Source organism: Pteronotus mesoamericanus, unplaced genomic scaffold, assembly GCF_021234165.1.
Source record: "Pteronotus mesoamericanus isolate MK-2021 breed Mesoamerican mustached bat unplaced genomic scaffold, CSHL_Meso_final contig_22, whole genome shotgun sequence".
NCBI classification, from domain to species: Eukaryota; Metazoa; Chordata; class Mammalia; order Chiroptera; family Mormoopidae; genus Pteronotus; species Pteronotus mesoamericanus.
This window is the reverse complement of record NW_026555090.1, coordinates 2,523,370-2,545,886: the sequence shown is the minus strand read 5'-3', so window position 1 is coordinate 2,545,886 and position 22,517 is coordinate 2,523,370. Positions and strand designations below refer to the sequence as shown.

The following is a 22,517-nucleotide window of genomic DNA, read 5'->3' as shown; positions in this document are numbered from 1 at the left end:
TTGTCACAACTCACATGTTTCCAAGTGAAAGCAGGTGACATTTTTTGGTTGTTCACCACATCTGGACAAAGTGCAGGAAAGGCCACCTGAGACTTCTCAACGCCAGGCACGTCGCCACCATCCTAGTAGGTCATTCTTCAGTTCAATCGTCCAGTTGCTTCTAGTGTTTAGATTCTCAGATAAACACAAATCATAACAAGACAATAAAGAAAAGGTGACACAATCTGTGTAGTCACAGCCTCTTTCAAAAGATGAATTTTCGTTGTTGTTATACAGCCGGGGGAGATTTCTCCACTCGTTTGCTCACTCAACAACGTTACCGAGTGCACAGTCCTGGGTGCAGAGGGCGGTGGTGAATAAAACAGGCAAGGCCTGTAATTCTGAGATACTCGCGTTTGATTGGAGTGGCTGAGGCAGGACAGGTTAGGTTAGGCCTCGGTGACAAGTTAGTCTCCCGGTGTCTGCGGGGAACACCGCACAGGCTGGCGGGCTGCACCGCCGCCCGGGGTCCTTGGGCGCGGGCGGTGGAGGCGCCCCCGCGCGGGAGGTCACGCTCCGCTGGCCGCAGCCACTCACGCCCACGCACAGGTGAGAGGGGCCGTGGATGTGGAGGGATATGGCTATTTGTTGAGCAGCAAATGTCTCTGGCCCACGGTCAGAGAGAGACAATAAACACATGAATAAACAGACATCCCCCCCAACCAAAACCAAAACCAAAACCTAAAAGACAGGCTCTGCAGATGTGGAAGGATCTGCTAAGATGTAGAGGTGACCAGGCGAGGAGCTGACCGAGGGGAAGGTTCGCTGCGCAGCCCTCGGGCGCCAGCCGGCCCGGGCCGGACGCTGACCGCCAGCGACTCTGCCTCTGCTTCCAGGGTCGGGGCTGCCGCCGCCCGGGGCCTCACCTTCCAGTGCCCAGGGGGCTGGCCCGGCCACCAGAGCTCCGTTGGCCTCTGGTCTCCCCGACAGGTACAACAGCGGGAGAGTCGCCACCGCCTTCCGGCAGCCTGGGAGGAGGGCAGGCTCTGCGCCTGGGCTTCCCCGGCCCTGGCCCCCCGTGGCCGGCGCCGGCGCCGCCGCTGGGCCCTCGAGCCTCCGCCGGCCGCCCGCCTCCGATTCTGCTGCTTTCCCAGACTTCCCGGCGGCGTCCTGGCGGCCTGGGCCTGGCCCCGGCCACCCCGTGAGTGCCGCAGCAGGGCCTGCGCGAAGTCCTCCTCCCTCCTTGCTCACAGAGCCCCCATTTCGGTCGGACATTCACCTCAAGGAAAGGCCACTTTGTCCCCAGCTCAGAGGTAAATGCCCAGCACTCTCAAGCGACAGGCCGTCAGCCCTGGTGGCGCCCTAGGACAGTCATCTCAGGGACTTAGAAACAGGACTGCCAAACAACCCAATGCCTAGGATCCTCAGCTTAAACAATTTAAATAGCCTATATTTCTTACTGCAGTTTCAGGTTCAGAGCAAAACTGAGCTGAAAGTACAGAGACTTACCGCGCATGCCCTGCGGCCCACGGGCACCGCCCCCACCCCCAGGCCGCCCCCCACCGGCCTGTGCACTCCTGCCACGGAAGGACACGTGTCCCTATTTCGTTGCATGGACCCTGAGCTTTTGGTTCTGTGTTCCAGGGTAGAGGCTGGGTGTTAATTAACTTTTTAAAAGGTTTTCAGGTGATTTTAACATTCTGCCACGTTGAAGGCCGCTGGCAGAAGCCCATGATAAAGTGTGATTCTCGGTCAGGGGTTAACCAAGGACCAACTTCGGACCTCGCTGTGGGCCCCAAGGGCTGAGGGGAGTGCAGTGGGGACTCTGGGACAGGCTCCCTCCCAAGGAGGGAGACTCCTTTCCTTCCACAAGATGGTGTGCCTGGGTGTGCCTGGATGTGACGACATTGGGTAGGGCGGCTGCCTGGGACCTGAGAACTGTCCCCCTGAGGTAAAGCGCACCTGCTGAGACGCTGTGGCAGAACGACCAGAACAACTTGGCTCCTGGAGGATATTACTGAGCTACTGGAGCAACTCTATCTTTGGACTCTTTGTTACACATGACAATAAACTATCCCTCACCCACCTGTTTAATAGCCATTTTGAAGTGTGTTTTCACTTAAGTTTGAAAACATCGTAATGGATGGAGGAAATCAACCATTTTTCCCCCCCAGGACAGATTCCAACCCCCTCCCTGCCCTTCATCTGGTGTCCATTTCTCCTCCTCTTGCTTTCTGGTCCCCTCCTGGCTCTGGGGGCCTCCCAAGTAGGCGGGCTCAGTCCCCCTTCCGAGCCCTACAAGCAGGTGTGAGCTAGGCCTCCTGGTCCTAGACACCCGGGTGCTGCGCTCACACCCAGCGTTCTGAAGCATCGAAGCCTCCGGGCGGCACCGCTGGCAGGAGCCCAGCTTGCCTCCTTTTTGCTCTAGGACTGTACCAACCAGGTCAGAATAGGATGTGGCAGTCACTGCCGTATTTTCAACAGAAAGAGATTCAATGAAGTAAATTAGATCTCTCCAAAATCAGGGAGGCGCCGGGCCTCTGAGACTGATTCTATTTTCAAACTAGATTTAAACTGAAAAGAAAACAATTGAAAAACAACTACAACAATGACAGCAACAACAACTTGATCTTGCCCCAACACAGACAGCACTGTGATTCAATCTTTCTGTTTTTCCTTTCTGCTGGTTTTTTGTTTTGTTTTGTTTTTTAAATAAAGGAATGGCTTGAATACATGATAGCTACCCACCAGGAGGGTCACCCCTCTGCCTGAGGAACCAGAAGCTGCCCCTGGAACTCACTCCATGGGCTGGGAGGTGGCACTGCCACCAAAACTGCCTCTTGATGTCACCCAGAGTGGTGACTGGTGCAGAAAACCCCACGTGTCCTTGTCCTTGCTTATCAGCACAAGCAGTCACATCTTGACAAGTGCATCTAACAAACAGAACTTAATTCTTACCTAGAACTCTGGCTGCAAGAGTCTGGAAAACCTAGTTTTTAGCTTCCTGCCCATTGCCACACTGAAGCTGCTCACAGGAAATGTGAATGGAAGCTGAGAGCCAGCTGACCTTAGGCGCCACTGTGAAATAGGGGTGAATTTCTCAGCCCTTTTGAGGCTGTTTCTTTGGTCCCTAAATACTTAGAATATCAATGCTTACCTCCAAAATCAGTGTGAGGATTAAATGAGATATTGCCGTTGAAGCACGTGGCATGATGCCTTATCAGGGACTAATCAATGTTACTTCCTCATGCAGCCTTCTAGCTCTGAGGTTCTCCAAGTCTCAGTTAGGTCCTTGACTCTGAAACAGGCCCCTGAGACCACTCCCTTGGTGGAGAGTTTGCAGAAAGTTTAGAATGAATGGCCTTGAGAGGGTGGCCCAGCCAGGACCACAGCCAACCAAAGCCGTCGTTCAGCACGGCCTCCCGGGCCTGCTGCCCTCTGGGCTCCTGTGGCCACTTAGCCCTGCCCGCAACTGCTGACTCTCCAGCCAGGCTGTTAGTTATATAACCTGCATCTTTGACTTTGTTTATACAAAATTTTGAAAATACCAACTGGGTGTGGCCTATGCTGCTTAACTTCTCTGGAGGCAACCGGGATTACTGGGGCAGGCAAGGCTCAGGCTCAGGCTCCGGCCTGCAGTGCAGGCGGCCACTGGCAGCCTCTCAACCCACCCGTGCTTTCCTGGAGGATGCGAGCCTGGAGTGCCTGGGGGAAGCCACATACTCTTGGGTGTGCAGGGTCTAGTCATGCACACTGCACTGCAGGACCTGGCCTTCTGCCTCTGCTTCCTGCCCCAGCAGGCAGTTTCCCGCCCCATGGCAGTCCTTCACTCCCAGGTGCTGAGGGAGCTGGTGGCTCAGTCTACACTTCTGTCGTCACTGTGGATGGGCCTCAGCCTCTTAGCAAAGCAGGAAGAGCAGGGCCCAGCAAACCCGGTGGGGAGGGGCACAGGGGTCTGTGGGAAGATGGCTTCACCTGTGTGGTTTGACTCAAGCTTCTAAATCAAGAGATGGCGAGCAAGCTCACACCCTTTGTTCCCACACATGACAATGGTGTCTTGCAGGTTCTAGGCTCCCCAGGGAACTGCCTTGGCTGTGCCGGGACTGCTCCCCAGTCCTGCTCCCGAGGCACTGCTTTCACAGAGCATCTTGCCTTTGAGCCAGGGCCAGGCAAGAGCTCTCAAGTCCTCATGTGACCCTCTGGGAAAGGAACGCTCGTGCTTGTAGCTGTTGTGCTTGAGAAAGACAACAGCTCTCTGTTCCTTGGAGCCTGCCTCCCTGGTAGGAGATGATAAGGTCAGGGGCTGGTAGAAACTGGACCGCTCCCTTTTCTACCTGGGGAAAGCAAAGGGGTGGAACAGAAGGATCTGGCCCCAGCTCGACGTCCTGGCAGGAGGAGGGATTGGGCCTTCCTGAGCATTCCAATGCTGAGTTCTTCTCAGAGATTAGGCCAACAACTGCTAGATAGACAGAGAAAAAAGTTTTCTCCCTGTTTCTACTCCAAACTTGTGCTCAGTATGGTGTAGGTTGGAGAGGCGCCTGCAGAGCATGCAGGTTGTTACTCCTCCGCCCCAGGCCCACAGGAGACAGGGCGAGCTGATCACATACTGTTTTCTGCTGGATATTCTGAGGTTCAGAGAGCAGCAGTGAAGGCAACATGCCCCATGGGGCAGGGCGGGCAGGTGGGACAGGCCGGACAAAAGTGCTTTGCCATGCCAGATGCAGTAAAACGACACGTACTTTGGAGATACTGACCCAGCTTCATATTTTGGCTTTGCCACTTTATTTGGGCAAGCACTTTATTTCTCTGATTTGCTTCTCTCATTTGTAAAATAAAGATTAGCACATGTATCTACCTGAAAAGGTTGGTAAAGATCAAAAAAGAAAACGTGTCTAATGCTGCTGGTTCAACTGGCACAAAATGTGAAACTGGAAAAGCCAGCATTCGGGCTGCCTGTCACCTACCAGACCCTATAAGCAGAGATAGGGATTGAATCTTCACAGGCGCTTTACTCAGAGGGCCGCCGATCTGAGAAGACGGCGGGCTTGCACTCTAGCAGACTGTCTTCCATTTTCCTTTCAAGCCAGTCTTTCTTATAAGGGGGGCAAAAGTGTAGCTAAGGGATTTGGGACTCAGGAAAGCAGTTAATCAGATAAAAGCTGAAGTCCAGCAATTTCCAAACATCTTTTCATCTGCTGACTGGTGATTTTCTTTATTTGTGTCCTGTGTATCCTGGGCGATTTTCTTTATCCGCGTCCTGGGTGATGGATTGTCTCTCCCTGGAACACAATGGCTCAGATGCCACCTTGGTTGCTCCTGGCCCCTTCTGGAGCACAAAAGGTCAATCTCCTGTGGTCTCCTGGAGTCAGGGCGGGCAGTACGTGCAGTTCCTGAAACAAGAGCTTTTCACATGCACAAACTCGAGGCTTATAAACTACTACATTAAACTAAAACTTTTTCTAACTTTTTGAGTTCCCATCAAATGGAGAGACACTCTTACCTACTCACACTCTTACGTCAACACGCACACTTCTGCACTCAACACAAACATATTCCACCGGAGACCGGCAGGAGCTAGAATGCCACGAGCCATGCTCAAGGCTTCTTTAGGATCTTCTCCTCCTTCCCTTTCTCCTCCTTCTTCAGAAAGATTTGTTATGCAACAAAATTTGCTATGCAGGTCACTTAGGTCACTCAGGAAAAGAACACTGAGAGCTTTTGCAATGCTCATTGATGCAAAGTCTGGGCTATTTATAAATTAGTCTCCTCTAGTCTGTATCAGCAATTTTGAACCTTTTTCATTTCATGGCACACAGAAAACTAATTGCTAAAACTCTATGGCACCCAAAAAATATATTATATATTTTTGCCGACCTGACCAAAAAAAATCGAAGCTGTTGTCATTGTTTTATTTGACAATCTAAGGGAAAAGAGGTCAGTGTCCCTGACTAAATAGTCAGGTAATGCATGTTTTAAAAATTCTTGCGGCACACCGGTTGAAAATCTCTGGTCTATATCTTCAGAATATCAGGAGTCAATAACCAGAATTTAAAGAAAAAAGAAAGATAAAAGACCCCAACATGTTAAATGTCTACTATGTTCCTGGTGCTTCCATATATATTAACTCATTTACTTCTTATATCAATACTCTCTGCAAGGTTTTGATTTTTTTTTTTTAGATTTATTTATTTATTTATTTACTTATAGAGAAAGGAAGAGAGGGAGAAAAAGAGAGAGAAACATCAATGTGTGGTTGCATCTCGCGCGCCCCCAACTGGGGACGTGGCCTGCAACCCAGGCATGTGCCCTGACTGGGAATCGAACCACCTACCCTTTGGTTCACAGGCCTGCGCTCAGTCCACTGAGCCACACCAGCCAGGGCTGCAAAGTTGTGATTTTTAAAAAATATTTTTAATTGTGGTAAAATACATACAACATAAAATTAATCATCTTAAACATCTTAAAGTTCAGTAGTGTTAGGTATATTCATATTGTTGTCCAATCTCCAGCACTGTCCGTGTTGCAAAATTGAAACTCTATCTTCATTAAACAACTCCCATTCCCGTCCCCAGCCCTTGACAAACACCGTTCTGCTTCCTGTCTCTGTGCATGTGATTGCCCGAGGGCCCTCATGGGCGTACTCATCTAAAAGTGGAATCATGCAGTACTTGTCTTTTTGGTGACGGGCTTGTTTCACTCAACATACTGTTTTCAATGTTCATAATATTCACATATTGAGTGGCACACTTCAGAATTTCCTTTTTTTTAAGGATAAATAATATTCCACTGGATGTATACATATTTAACATTTTGTTTATCTTTCATCTACCAGTAGATACCTGGGTTCCTGCCACCTTTGGCTATTGTGAACGATGTTGCTGTGAACATAAGTGTACAAATATCTGTTGGAGTCCCTGTTTTGAACTCTTTTGGGTATGAACCCAGAATTGCTGGGTCATATGGCCATGCTATCGATGTTGGGTTTTATTACTAAGGAAGAACAAGCTAAAGAGAATAGGTGACTTGCCCAAGGTCAACACAGTAAGAAAGCGGCAGAATCAGAATGTAACCCAAGTCTAATTTAACTGAGTTTAAATTGTATATTTCCTTTCTCCTGTTACAAGGTTAACTGACACATTAAAAACTGTAAGAGTTGAGGACAGAGTGGAGAAAGACCAGGTGCCCAGCGTCTCCACCCTTGCTGCACAGCCCACAGGAGGCGCGGCAGAGCCTGCGAGGGATCCAGCCCTTCCTGCTCTGGTCGCTTTCCAGGTGGCCAAGGCCCAACCCAACCGGGCAGAAACATGCCTTGAGGAACACCGGGGGCTTGGAGTGCTGTCCGCCTTCCCAGCCTCCATAGCAGGTGCTCACCCTCTGTGCTAGCTCCCAGGTATCAGCCCCCAGGCGGCAGCTTGTGCCCTGGAGACAGAGCGCCTAACACAGTTCACACACCTCCCGTATTTACAGGTTTGGTCAAAGGCTTGCTACCAAGATTGAAGAAAAAAGTTGACCTTCTGGTGTTTAATCCCCTCTATGTAGTGACTCCATCTGAAGGGGTAGAAAGTCACAGATCAGAGAAGTTTGGGCTGGTGGCAGACGTGGTCACAAAGTCACGGACAGTCTTTGCACTGGCTGCAGATCTCCTTTCCTGGGAGAATTATTCTATAGGGTCTGCCAGAAGCAACGCCTGGTTGCATGTGGTTGGTAGCATAATAATGTGGGTGTAATAATTTATAGTTTTAGTTTGAACATTTCACCTAAAATGTTATATGGTGTGTTTGAGTGTGATATTGTTGTTACAGAATTAGATGCTTATGATTTTGTAATAGAAGATTTTGTAATAAAAGGGGGGGCACTCTTTGTGCCGGCCCCTGTATTTAGTTACCATTAAAGATAACAATCTGGGAGAAATTTTGGGAACAATGAAGATGAATGGTCTACAAGGGACTACTGCACTTTCCAAGCAAACAAGCCAGGAGTCCTTTTCAGCTCACCCTGTCCTAATATACAGTTAGTGCTCTATATTATAATGAATAAGCTATTATATTGAATGTACATATGAATACCTATTACATATGTATGAATATATATATAGAAGCTGAATGTATTCAGCATATTTTGAAACTGAGGTCATTTCTTGGGTAACAGGTAAATTTATCGGACATCTGTCACACAGAAAAAGGTGGAAGGGTAGGGCATTGTCTTTTACTCAGGAATGAAGCCTACAGAAATATGTGTGTAAGTGCAAGTAAATATACATTATATATAATTTGTATTATATATGTAAAAGATACTTATATATAAAAAGATATTTATTTCAGCATTACCTACAATAGCAAAACAAGGAAATCAACCTAATTATCCATCATCAAAGGAATTGGTAAAATAAATTAGTGTATCCACAGCACCAAATATGAGTGACATCCAGTCATTAAATAAGAGTCAGATCTCTGTCTACTGAGCCAGAAGGGGTTCATGATGTACTGTTGAGGGGGAAAAGCAGGATACAAAACAGTATTGTCCTATATGTTTATTTTTGAAAAACCTACTGAGAGGGTAGGTTCGTGTGTGTACATTAGAAAGTTTCAAGGGAGGCCAGGTGGGGATGGAGGAACTTTCACTCTTTGTGGCAGCATTTGCACAAGGATAATGTGCTACTTGTATGATTTTTAAGTTTTAAGTTTATCTGAAAATAGTTTAAAATTTCCTTTCACTTGCTTATTGTTCTCATTCCATTATTTAGAATGCCTTCTACTTTCATTCTTCTCCCTGGTAATATTTTTTCCTATCTTTTATCTTTTGTCAGATATTTGTTTTCTTCTTGCATATATACTGCAAACTGCTATACATTTCTTCTTAGATTAGGAGAATTGTATATAAATAAATTCACCACTCTTAATCACATTTTTAAAAGCTTAAAAATTCTCAAGAGTTTGAGCAAAAATTTGTTGAATCAGGTAGCACCAACCAGAAGTGATTAGGAGCTAGAAGACAGACTTTTGTGCAGAAGAGGCAGAATCAGAGGAAGAAATCATTTGATTGGCTAGAGCTTCACCCTTTGCCTTATTTGGAAATGCCTAGTTGGCTATTTGTGACTGGTTGTCCTCAGGGTTTGATTTCTTAGCCTTGAGGCATTTACAGGCTTAGGTTTGAGTTTGATTAAGTAGGTCACTAAGGTATTAGAACCACCTCAGTCTAATGGCTTCCTTAATTTACACTCTTTTGAGTAGCGTTCAACAAACTGCCTCACAAAGGGGATGCGGGTATGAAGAAATGCAGGGAATCTTTCCTTCACCCGATTGTGCTAGGCAGCCTCCCTTCTTCGCAAGGCCCATGTGAAAGGACGGTAAAGCTAGGGTTTGCTAAGTGTGATCAGTGTGAGGACACAGAGGCTACGGTTGGGGACAGAGCCAGGAGTGCAGACCTCCTGGCCGGCCCACATCGTCGGGAGTCAGGAGGTTGTAAGGAACAGAACTCTTTGTGACCAAATGCGGGTCAGGGTGCCTGCTGCTTCCAAAGCTAATACTCGAGGGAAAGGTGCTGGTGTAAAGGAAAGTGGTTTATTCAGGTGCCAGCCACTTGGAAGTTGGGGGACTTACGTCTCAAAGCCTATCTTAGTATCTCTGGTCAAGCCAGTGATTCATACAGTGCGTTCATGGGGCTTCCAGAGTGGGGAGGTTCCTAGGGGAGCAGGGACAGGCTGTTTCTCTTGCGAGGAAGGGGGTGGGGACTGAAAGGGGAGCCTCACCCCTTTGCTCTGGTGTGCTCTCTGTTTGCGTTAGCACTCATCCCTTCCTCAGACCCCTGTGGTTTACGCCTGGCACCAGCCTGTCCTGCAGCTGCCACAAGAGCTGAAACACAGGGTTGACGTAACTTTAATTACTAGCTGGGAGATGCCGAACTATGGTTATGACTCAACATCCGGAAGGCAGAGGTTTTTGGGAGGAGGGAGGAGAAGGAAAGCAGAACAAAGGGATCGGGGGAGGGGTTGTGGACGTGCCGGCGGAGTCCTTGCTGGTCCAGAGATGGATCTTTACGGTTCGTGTCCTTGGGCTGGCAGGACTCCGAGGTCGGGCTGTGTCTTAGGTTCACGCAGGAACTGAACCTGTTGATTCTAGTGAAGTATACTTAGGAAAAAAACTTTTAAACTTCTAAACAGGTAAACTAGATTTGAGAGAAAAATTAGGTTATAGAGTAACAAGCCGGGTTTAACAGTTATTAAGATTACTATGGGTGGCTTTATATAAGTATAGGGTATCCCCTCCCCCGACCCCGCCCCGTGACAAATCCACACCCTTAAAACGCGCATAATGTGAGGGTGGAGCATCATCTCACAAGGAAAAAGAACATCCGGGCTCCACAATGACCAGAAGTGGAAAGATGCTAAAAAACACCAGCAAATGGCTGACTGGATGAGTGACTTCGTGGCCCGCCTCTCAGGCTCTCCCACTCCGCCTCTCCCCGGGGCTTGCTCTTCTCTCTCCTTGCAAACGGGCCGCCGCTGCTTTCCCGCTCCGCCAGCGCCCGCCTCGCGACTGGGAGTCCCTGCCGCTTTGCCACGGCCCGCCGGCCGGGGTCCCCGAGTCCGCCCGCCCGCCCCCTTCCCACAGACCCCCTCGCGCTTGCCGCACGGCCGAGGCCTGGCGGGGAGGGGCTCGCCGGCTCAGCCAGAGGTGGGCGGCGCACGAGGCGCGCGGAACCGCCGTTGCTCGGCTCTACGGGCGGCCCGTGCGTCCCCGGAGCCGACGGCGGTGGCGGTGGGGGCACCCTGGGCAGCTCCTCAGGGCGGCGTTCGAGGGCCGCGGGGCGGGTCCTTGTGCCGCCGCCGCTTGGCTCCAGGAGGCGCAAATACCCGCGCTGGAAGGCCTCAGTGATCCAGGCCATGCGCGCTCAAGGCTGGCCTGAGTTACGGCTTGATTGTCCGGAACGGCGAGGGGACCCCCTCCTCCCGCCGTCAGGAAGTGGGGTTCCGGCTGCCCGTTTGCTCCCGGCGGGGCCAGGCTCTGGTGCCTGAAGCCTAAGGCCGCTGCCCTGGTGCGGCCTTGCCTTGACCTCGGAAGGCCCCTTGCTCCAGGTCGCCCACCCCCGCCCGCCCGCGGTGCTGTCGGGCAGCGGGGCCTGAACCTCGAGGTCAGCGCCGCGGAGATCCCTGCAGCGCGCACCTCAGCCCTCAGCCCTGCGCCCCGGGTGGCCCCTGTGGGGTGCGCGGTGCGCGGTGCGCGGGACACGCCCCGCTTGCCAAAGCGAGCCAGCCCGCCCCCGAGGGCAGCACGGGCAGGGCTCCGGGCCAGGAGCTCCTGCGGGGAGGCCCTCGTGGGGCTGGGATCTCCTGGGCCGCGTGAGCCTTCCGGGCCCTCCGGCGGGAGCGGGAGCGGGAGCCGGCCAGTCGGGCCCGGGCGGGCGGCATCAAGTCGCTGAGCCCTGACTGGAAGGGCCGTCTCAGGGGAAAACGGGCGGTGGGGGAGAGCCGACAGTCGGCCAGGCCCAGGAGGCCCTCAGGCCTAGGAGCGGCTGGGCGGGAACACGCATCTCTTCATTTAAGTGGGAACCCTCGCGCAGGTGCCGTGGAGCCCTTTGTCTCTGCCACGGGAACCGTTCCGGGTTGGCTTTGGCGGCAGTACATCGCCGCCCCGGGGCGGACGTGTCCGGCCGCCGGGCGGCCTTCCCCGCGAGGTCTGCGAGGACGCCGGCCGGCGGAAGGGTCTGCGGCGCTGAACGTCGAGGTCGTCGGTATCCTCGGGGCAGACAGTGACCGGAAGAAGGCACTAGGGGGCTTAGCGGCGCCTAGCAAAATTCTGTTTCTTGATCCGGCTGCTGGTTATCCAAGTGCACTTTGTAAGATTTGTGTAACCTGTAACCAACTACTTTCCATGGGACAAGAACTATGGTAATCGTGGGTTTGACTGTTACGCAGTTATGCTATTATTTTATTAATTCAAAAACACTTTACAAAAAAAATATAAGTATGGCTTCCAATAGGAATGTTACACCTGAAATTGATACCAAGCTCACAGATTTTAGTTTCGCAAGGAAAAACAGGCTTTCATGTTAAACAACAATTTGTAACCAAAACTTTAATCCCAAGGAGTCTCACAAAACATATTACAAATGACAGCATGAAAAAAAACTTTTGCACAGTAACTCAAAGTTCAGCTCTACAATGTACCCTTAAACTGGCAGGACACTGGTATCTTGAAGTCTCAAATTTCCAAATGAATAATGTTACAAAGAGCTATGTATTCATATACAGCAATCACATAAGAAATTTATGACCTAAAGCAAAGAAAGGTAAACTAACTTTCTGGAAAATTCTTAGATTCTGCACTAACTGGACAACTTCTGCCCAGTATAAAGAGTAGTTGGATTTTTTAAAAATCTCGAATCTCTAATCTAGTTTAAGGGTGCAGCTTTAATTTTTACCTGCTGGTTTGTGATCACAGCAGCTTTGTAAGGCTGCTTGTTCAACTACAGCTGCATGTTTTATTCCAGCTATGGAAAGCCTTAAGTTCAATTATTGTCCGTTTAGTTTCCATAATACTAAACGTCACACTTTAGCTGGGAGAAGTTAAGAGATTTATTGTCAGTCTATGCAAGACTCAAGTTCAAAGCAAAACCAATTTTGCTTAAGGGAACATTGTAAAGTAACAGTTATTGGTATTACATGCCTGATATGATCCATTTCAAACCATAGAGAATTACATCTTCATGTCACTGTTCCAAGACAAAGGTGAACAGCTAAAACATCTTAAAAATGCACCAAGCTTATGAAGTCTCAAACAAAACTTGAATTTTCTATACATACTCCTGTCAAATGAAGCTATTTCCTGTACACCACTCCTCTTGAGAACTGGTCTATTTCCTTTCATTTGACCTAGATCCGCTATGAGACCTAGAGAAAGATCGGGACGGCTTGTGATTTCTTTCCCGAGACAATGATGTCTCTCTTCTCCTATCCCTAGAAAGGGACCTGCTCCAGCTGCGGGAGAAGCTTCTCCGTCTTGGAGATCGGCGGCGAGGTGGAGGACTCCTTCTCCGATAATCATCTCTAGGGCTGCGACCCCAAGAGGGAGGTGGGCCATGATTTCGACTTCCCTTTTCACCATTCGACAGTTCCACTCTTACTCAGCAGCCAGATAGTGTTCTCCCATCTAGCTCTCGGACAGCATCGGCTGCATCTCGGGGATCTTCAGATTCAACAAAAGCAAAGCCGGGAGGGTTTCTAGCAACTCACGCACTTTGGAGTGGTCCATAATAGCCAAAAGCGCTTTCCAATTCAGTCTTGTTACCGTTGTTTCCAAGATTACCTACATAAACCTTGCAATCCAATGGACAGGAATCACGATGCATTTCGAGATCTTGAATTAGGGACTGGGTGGCTTAAATTTCTTGCACACCATCCGACAGCTCTTCCTCACTCGTCCGCCCGGCTGCCACAGATGCTTTCCCCTACCCAGCGTCCACGAAATAGCCTCAACACTGTTTATTGAAGAGACTGTCTTTACTCCACTGTATGCTCTTGACTCCTTTGTCAGATATTAATTGACCACAAAGGCATGGGTTTATTTCTGGGCTCTCTGTTCTATTCCTTGGATCTATGTGTCTGTTTTTATGCCAGTACCAGGCTGTTTTGATTATGATAGTCTTACAGTATAGTTTGATATCAGGCATTGTGATACCTCCAACTTTGTTCTTTCTCAAGATTGCTGAGGCTGTTTGGAGTCTTTTTTAGTTCCATATAAATTTTTGGAATATTTGTTATAAATCTGTGAAATATGCCATTGGTATTTTAATAAGAATTGTGTTGAATTTGCAGATTGCTTAGGATAGCATGGACATTTTAATGATGTTAATTCTTCCAATCCATGAAGATAGTAGGTACTTCTACTCATTTGTATTTTCCTCTATTTCTTTCTTCAATGTCCTATAATTTTTTAAGTATAGGTTTTTTACCTCCTGGATTAAGTTTATTCCTAGGTACCTTATTTATGTTGTTGCAATAGTAAGTGGGATTGTTTTCTTAATTTCTCTTCCTGATAGTTCATTATTGGCGTACAAAAATGCAACCAATCCTGCTACTTTGCTGAATTCATTTATTAGATCTAGTAGGTTTTTGGTGGTGTCTCCAAGGTTTTCTTTGTACAACATCATGTCATCTGCAAATCATGACAGTTTATTTCCTCCTGTACAATTTGGATGCCTTTTACATGTTCTCCTTGTCTGATCACTGTGTCTAGGTGTTCTAGTACTATGTTGAATAAGGGTGGTAAAAGTGGACTTACCTCTCTGGTTCCTGATCTTAAGGGTAACACTTCTAGTTTTTGCCCATGGTGTGTGATGTTGGCTATAGGTTGTCATATATGACTTTTATTATGTTGTGGTATGATCCCTCTATTCCCACCTTGCTAAGAATTTTTATCATAAATGGGTGCTGGATCTTATCAAATGCTTTTTCTGCATCCATTGAGTTGATCATTTGGCTTTTATCCGTCATTTTTATACTGTGATGTATCACATTTATTGATTTGTGAATATTGCAACAACCTTGCATCCCCAGACTAAATTCTAAATCCCACTTGGTTGTGGTGTATGATCTTAATAATGTATTGCTGGATCTGATTTGCTAATATTTTGTTGAGGGTTTTAGCACATATGTTCACCAGGGATGTTGGTCTACAATTATCTTCTTTGTAGTGTCTTTATCTGGTTTTGGAAATAGAACAGTACTGGCCTTGTAAGGAGAGCTTGAAGTCTTCCCTCCTTTTGAATTTTTGGAATAGTTTAAGAAGGCTAGGTGTTAGTTCTTCTTTGAGTGATTGGTAAAATTCACCTGTGAAGCCATCTGGTCCAGGACTTTGGTTTGCTGAGAGTTTTTTGATTACTGCTTCAATTTTATTAGTTGTAATCAATCTATTCAGGTATTCTGATCCTTTCTGATTTAGTTTTGGAAGATTGTATGTTTTTAGGAATTTATCCATTTTCCCAGATTGCCCGATTTGTTGGCATATTTGTTCATAGTAATTTCTTAAAATCCTTCGTATTTCTTTGGTGTCAGTTGTTACTTCTCCTCTCTCTTTTCTGATTGTATTTGTTTGGGTGCTCTCTCTCTTTTTCTTCTTGATGGGTCTGGTTAAAAGTTCATCACTCTTGTTGATCTTTTCAAAGAACCATGTCTTGGTTTCATTTTTTAAAAAAATCATTATGTCATCTATTTCTACTCTGGTCTTTAATATTTCCTTCCTTCTACTTACTCAGGGCTTTGTTTGTTGTTCTTTTTGTAGTTCTTTTAGGTGTAGGATCAGACTGTTTATTTGCGATTTTTCTAGCTTCTTGAGATGGGCCTGTAATGCTACAAACTTGCCTCTCAGGACTGCTTTCACTGTGTCCCATAGACTTTGGGTTGTTGTGTGCTCGTTTTCATTTCTTTCCAGGTAATTTCTGATGTCTTTCTTGATCTCATTGTCAACCTGTTCATTGTTTAATGTCATGCTTTTTAGCCTCCATGTGTTTGAATGTTTTTCAGTTTCTTTAAAATATTTTATTCATTTATTTTTAGAGAGAGGGAAGAGGGAGAAAGGGAGGGAGAAAAACATTGATGTGCGAGAGAAACAATCTGCTCTTGCACACACGCCCCCAACTGGGGACCTGGCCTGCAACCTAGGCATAGGAATCAAACTGGTGATCTTTTGGTTTGCAGACCAGCACTCAGTCCACTGAGCCACACCAGCCAGGGCAGTTTTTTTCTTTTTTCTGCAGTTGATTTCTAGTTTCATAGCTTTGTGATCTGAGGATGCTTGATGTGATTTCAATCTTCTTGAATTTGTCAAGACATTTTGTGCAGGGGGAACACTTTGTAAAGCATGTGATTGTCTAACCACTATGCTGTACACCTGAAATTAAAACAAAATAATATTGAACGTAAACTGTCATTGAAAAATAAAATTAAAAAAAATAATTAAAAAATGCAGATGACTAGGCCATGCCCAGAAATTTTTAAAAATCTTTTCCAGTGATTGTAATGTACAGTCTGCTTTAACTGAGGTGAATCATCCATAACTACTGGGTGGATCTCTGACTTCTTGCACTAGGATTGTTACGGAAAGCCAGACTCAAGATGATAAGGGCAAGATGACTTAAGAGGAGCAGCCTAGCCAGAGACCCCTCCCAGGTTAACTGTTAATCATTGCTTATCTGTTCCTGTAGCCCGTTTTCACATCCCTTCCCCCGCCTGGGTAGCACATCAATCTCATCAATCTCCCGCCTGAATGCTAATCCCTTCCCCGACCTGGGAAGCCCATCCGTTTCCTGCCGGAATGCTAGGGCTTATAAACCCCTATCTAACCCCGATTCGGGGCTCAGAATTTGGAGACTGCCTCCTCTGAGCCCGCGCGTGTGAATAAAGGCTTACTCCGTTCCCTGAATCGTGTCTTGAGTCTGGCTTTCCGTAACATTTGGTTCCCTGACCGGGAAACGACTCACACGAGCAGGCCGTTTGCCTCCGGTGAAGACGGCTGGGGTCGGCCGGGTGAGCCCGGACTCCAGAGGGAAGCACGTGCCCCGGTGATTTCGGGTCCCGAGGGGCTGGGCTCCCCTTGGCCCCGACCTCGGGCCGTTCCATAACCCGGGCACTCGGGGAGCGGACCCAAGCCTACCTGAAGGCGCCAGACTGGTAAGTGCCCCGGGGACCAGACCCGAATCAGACCCACCTATAAGTGGTGGAAGGAGAGGCTGATCACCTCTCAGGCCGACCGGCCTCTGGCACGGTTTCCCTGTCGGGAGGGAAAGTGTTAACCTCTGTGTGATTGAGTGAGTGACTGACTGTGTGGCTCCACAGGCCAGCGGTGTTCCCCCGAGCCTACGGAGTCTGAGTGAGCCCTAACCTGCGGGTCCTCGGTCTGTCATACGGCATAACGGCTGGGAAGCTAACCCGGACTCTACTCGGGCAGCCTTAGCTAAGACAGACCCAAGTCCCTCGCGAGAGGAGAGGCCAGGCGGGCGAAAGTGAAAGTATCCCTGCTGCCCCCGTTTGTCTGCGCCGTTTCGGGAGGGATCATGGGGGGCAGACAGTCTACTGTCTTAGATTGCATGTTAAGGAATTTTGACCGGTTCCGGGGCCAGCAACCCGATATGGATCCGGGGCAATTAGAAATTTTCTGTTCCTCTGAGTGGCCCAGGTTCGGGGTAGGCTGGCCTCCTGAGGGAACCCTTGACCTAGACATAATTAGGGCTGTCCATCTCATAGTCACAGGAAGTCCAGGACACCCAAACCAATTCCTCTACATAGAAAAGTGGCAGGAGCTAGCGCAAGAGATGCCCGACTGGCTCCGGAAGGGTGCGGGGGTCAAACCTCGTCACCTAGGCGCTACGGGAGGGCGAGCCAGGGGAGCCCAGAACTGTTGCTCCCGATCAAAGGAAAGGGATGTAACCCGCATCCTAGTTGCCAAACCAGTGGAGAGACCCCCTATCTATCAGGGCCCGCCAGAGGAAGAACCCCGGGTGCAGCCTCCCCCTTACCCAGCTAGGAACTTGGGAGGTCAGGCAGAGGCGCCTGAAACACTGCCCCCTTCAGTCTCGCCCCCGCAGCCCGAGGCAACAGCGCCCCCAGAATCTCCTATCGCCTCCCGCTTAAGACACCACCAGTCCCTCCAGATGCCACTGCGGGAGACCCAGGGCCAGCCACGAACGGGGCCTGATGGGACCTTATACCCGGGACCGGTCGTGTTTTACTATCAGCCCTTTACCACGACTGACCTCTTGAACTGGAAACACCACACACCCTCATATTCGGAGAAGCCCCAGGCACTCGTAGACCTAATGGAGTCCATTATGCAAACTCACCGGCCAACGTGGCACGATTGCCGCCAATTGCTCCTAACCCTTTTTAATACGGAAGAGAGGCGCAGAGTCTTCCAGGAGGCCCAGAGATATCTAGAAGCCAACGCTCCAGTGGGCACAACAGACCCAGCCCAGTACGCTCGGGTGGCAGCCCCAGAGACCCAACCCGACTGGGATCCTAACACCGAACAGGGAAGAGCAGCCCTGGACCGGTACAGGGAAGCCATCCTCCAGGGGGTCAGAGCTGGGGCCAGAAAACCGACCAATATGTCAAAGGTGGCCAGTGTTGTCCAACGGCCAGATGAATGTCCCGGGGACTTCTTAGAAAGGCTCCTAGAGGCCTACCGGATATACACCCCCTTCAACCCAGAAAGCCCAGATACACGGCTAATGGTAAACACTGCTTTTGTCTCCCAATCGGCCCCTGACATCCGCAAAAAGCTCCAGAAGCTAGAGGGCTTTGCAGGCATGAACATCAGTCAGCTGGTTGAGGTAGCAAATAAAGTCTACAATAACCGGGAGGAGGCCGCTGAGAAGGCAGCCCAGAAAAGATTAGAGAAAAAGGCCGCACTGCTAGCAGCCGCCCTCAGTCAGCCGGCAGCAAAAGGCAAAGGGGGACCGAAAGACCAGAAAGGGCACGCCAAGGTAGAGAGAGACCAATGTGCCTATTGTAAGGAAAGAGGACATTGGAAAAGAGAATGCCCGCACCGGAAAAAGAAGGCTGGTCTGGCACCCTCTGAGCCGGCGCCGACCATCTTTAGTCTGGCGGGCCTAGACTCAGAATAAGGAAGACCGGGCTCCCTGAATCTAGGCCCCCATGAGCCCATGGTCGAAGCGATTGTTGGGGGCCAGACTCTCTCTTTCTTGGTAGATACCGGGGCAGAGCACTCGGTCGTCACCACCCCTGTAGCTCCCCCATCTGGACGAGAAGTCACCATCGTAGGGGCCACTGGTCAGCCAAGTAGCCCAAAACGCTTCTGCCAGGCCCAAATTGTTGATCTGGGAGGCCACCAGATTAGACATGAGTTCTTATACCTACCTGAATGCCCTGTCCCACTGTTAGGGCGAGACCTCTTATCAAAGCTGGGAGCTCGAATCACCTTCCAGCAGTCAGGGGAGGCCTCACTGCAAGTGGACGGCCCTAGGCTCATGGCCCTCATTTTGCCACGAGAGGAAGAATACCAGTTGTATTCTGGGGAATCTGGTGACCATGGCCCCAGACCTGAGGCTAGAGACAACCTGCTGCAGGAATTCCCCACGGTCTGGGCCGAGGACAATCCCCCTGGACTAGCCAGAAACCAGGTCCCAGTAATAACTGAACTCAAAACGGGGGCTAAACCGTGCCGCCAGCAACAGTACCCTATCTCAAGGGAGGCCCGCCTAGGAATATCGGAGGTCATCCGAAAGCACCTCCAAGAGGGTATATTGGTCCCCTGTCAATCAACGTGGAATACCCCGCTCCTGCCAATCAAGAAACCTGACGGAACGGGGTACCGTCCAGTGCAGGACCTCCGGGTGGTAAACGAAGCCGTCGTCACACTGCACCCGGTAGTAGCAGTGTAGAACCCATACACCCTACTGAGCCGACTCCTGCCAACCGCCGCCTGGTACACATGTCTAGACTTAAAGGACGCCTTCTTCTGCATCCCGGTAGCTCCAGCCAGCCAACCTATCTTTGCCTTTGAATGGGAAGACCCGCATACGGCGGTAAAGATACAGTTGACATGGACCCGGTTGCCACAGGGATTTAAGAACTCCCCCACGTTATTCGGCGAAGCGTTAGCACGGGACCTGCAATCTTTCTCAGACGAGGGAAAGGATTTAACTCTACTCCAATATGTTGATGACCTCCTCTTAGCTGCCCCTGACCAGAGCCGATACCTAGAGGGGACAAGAGCGCTCCTAAAACTGCTAACCCAACAAGGGTACCAAGTCTCACGGAAAAAGGCACAAATCTGCCAACAAGAAGTCAAATATTTAGGGTTCCTAATTTCCCAAGGCAAAAGATCCCTAAATACAGACCGGAAAATGGTCATTACCCGCTTCCCGGCCCCGAGCGGACGAAGACAATTATGTGAGTTCCTGGGAGCAGCCGGCTTTTGCAGAATTTGGATCTCGGGGTTCGCAGCCAGAGCAAGGCCACTCTACCAGGCCCTGCGTGGGCCAGACACCTTACCCCTGGCATGGGGAAAAGAACAGGAACAGGCCTTTGCTCAAATAAAGGACCTCCTTACTAAAGCCCCAGCTCTGGGCCTACCAGACCCCAGCCGGCCCTTCTATCTACACGTGCATGAGAAGGACAAGGTTGCTCTGGGGGTCTTAACTCAATCAGCCGGACCTTGGGAGCGCCCAGTGGCTTACCTGTCTAAGCAACTGGATAACGTCGCGGCCGGGTGGCCCCCTTGCTTGAGGGCAGTTGCAGCCGCGGTATCCCTGCTACAAGAAGCGGACAAATTAACTTTGGGGCAGGAGACACTCTATTCGTTCCCCATAGCATCCATAGCCTCCTGGCAGGACAGGGGCACCGATGGCTGTCCAACCCCAGACTGACACAATATCAGGGCATACTCCAAGAGAGTCCTCGGGTCCAGGTAAAGACTGTAAAAAGATTAAACCCTGCAACCTTCCTGCCGACCAAATTAGGGGACCCAGACCACTGCTGCCTAGAGGTTACTGAGGAGGTCTATGCCAGCCGACCGGACCTGCGGGACCAGCCTCTGCCCAATGCTGACGTGACCTATTTCACAGATGGCAGCAGTTATATGAGAGAAGGGGTCCGAGTGGCAGGGTACGCAGTAACCACGCTTGACCAGGTGGTAGAAGCTAAAGCCTTGCCCTCTGGATGGTCGGCCCAGAGAGCGGAACTCTGGGCCTTAATAAGAGCACTGGAGTTGGCCCGGGACCGGAAAGTCAATAGCTACACTGACTCCAAGTACGCCTACGCTACCCTGCACTTCCACGGGGCCATCTACCGAGAACGCGGGCTGCTGGCAGCAGAAGGAAAGGAAATTAAAAACAAGACAGAAATCCTGCATCTCCTCGAAGCAGTTTGGGCCCCAACTGCGGTGTCCGTCATCCACTGCAAAGGCCATTCCAAACAAGACACCATACCGGCCCGCGGGAACCAGAAGGCGGACTCGACAGCAAAGGCTGCCGCAGTATGTGGTGAGATGGCAGAAGTACAGCCCTCCCTTCTCGGACCCCTGCTGGGGAACCCCATTAACCGTCGAGACTATGAGCCAGCAGAAAGAAATGGGCCCAACAGGCCGGAGGACAAGAAATCCCCGAGGGAACTTGGAGGTTACCTGATGGGCGCGTATATGTGCCCCAGAGCCAGGCCAGCAATTTAGTCAGAAACTGCCACCATCTGACCCACCTGGGTAAGACCTCCCTGGAAAACTTGCTCAAAAGGTATTTCTACTTCCCCAACCTGTCAACCCTGTGCTCAACAGCCTTGGCTCAATGCGTTACCTGCGCAAGGAACAATGCAGCCCCGCATCAAGGGGCCCCACCGGGAGTCCAACACAAGGGGTCCCAGCCCTTCGAGGACCTCCAGATTGACTTTACAGAAGTCAAGACCAGCCGAGGATTTAAGTATCTCCTGGTCCTGATCTGCACCTTTTCGGGTTGGGTAGAAGCCTTCCCCACCAAAACTGAGAAAGCTCGGGAAGTAACCCGAATCCTACTCAGGGAAATTATACCCAGATATGGGCTCCCACTCCCCATTGGTAGTGACAATGGCCCGGCGTTCATCGCCCAGGTGGTTCAGGAGGTCGCCCGGCTCCTGCGCATCGACTGGAAGCTACACACGGCCTATCGGCCCCAAAGCTCTGGTAAAGTGGAACGAATGAACCGAACTCTCAAGGAAACCCTAGCTAAGTTCCATCAAGAAACAGGCCTGCCATGGACAGACCTGTTACCACTAGCCCTGCTACGGGTTAGGAATGCCCCGAACCCCTCGGGGTATACTCCCTATGAGTTAGTTTTTGGAAGACCCCCACCTATAACTAGAATAGGAAGTCCCAATGACCTTCGACAGAAGGGGGAGTTACAGCAGACCCAGTACTTACAACAGTTGGGTAAGACCCTAGACAGGATCTATGGGACCCAATTGGGCCAGGAACCCAAACCCCGAGGGAGGCCAGCACACCCCTTCTGTCCAGGCCAGTATGTATGGGTAAAGGATTGGAAAAAGGAACCACTCCAACCCATTTGGACGGGCCCACATCTAGTACTATTAACCACCCCTACTGCCCTTAAAGTTACAGGAATAACCCCCTGGATCCACTACACTCGGGCCAAGGCAGCAGCAGATCCAGACGAGCCAGGACTTCGGAGCCACCGAACCTCCACCTCGAAGGGAGCCCCCACAGTCCGGCTGAAGAGAACTGAAGGACAGTGGGCCGTCTACCCAAGGAACCAGAGACCTGATCCCATCCCAGAGTAGTGACCAACCATCTTAGTCGGCAACCAAGGCATGATCCCTGCAGAATATGCAAGCCCTAGATCTCCTCATAGCAGAAAAAGGGGGGACTTGCCTATTCCTAGGCTGGAATCTTAACCCAGAAGGTTAAGGAGCTGAAAGATGGTGCGAAGTGCTACCGAGAGTCAGGGCAAGGGACATGGAGCTTAGATACCCAAATCTGGCTCCGCTGACTGGCTCCATTCCTAGGCCCCCTGATATTACTCCTCTTAGGAATAAGTCT

General features: G+C 50.0%; 1 pseudogene; it reads right to left on the bottom strand.

The window, feature by feature from the left end:
• Positions 1-12,682: 12,682 nt before the first annotated feature.
• On the bottom strand, positions 12,683-13,339 carry LOC129068772 (serine/arginine-rich splicing factor 3-like; annotated as a pseudogene).
• Between the last annotated feature and the right edge of the window lie 9,178 nt (positions 13,340-22,517).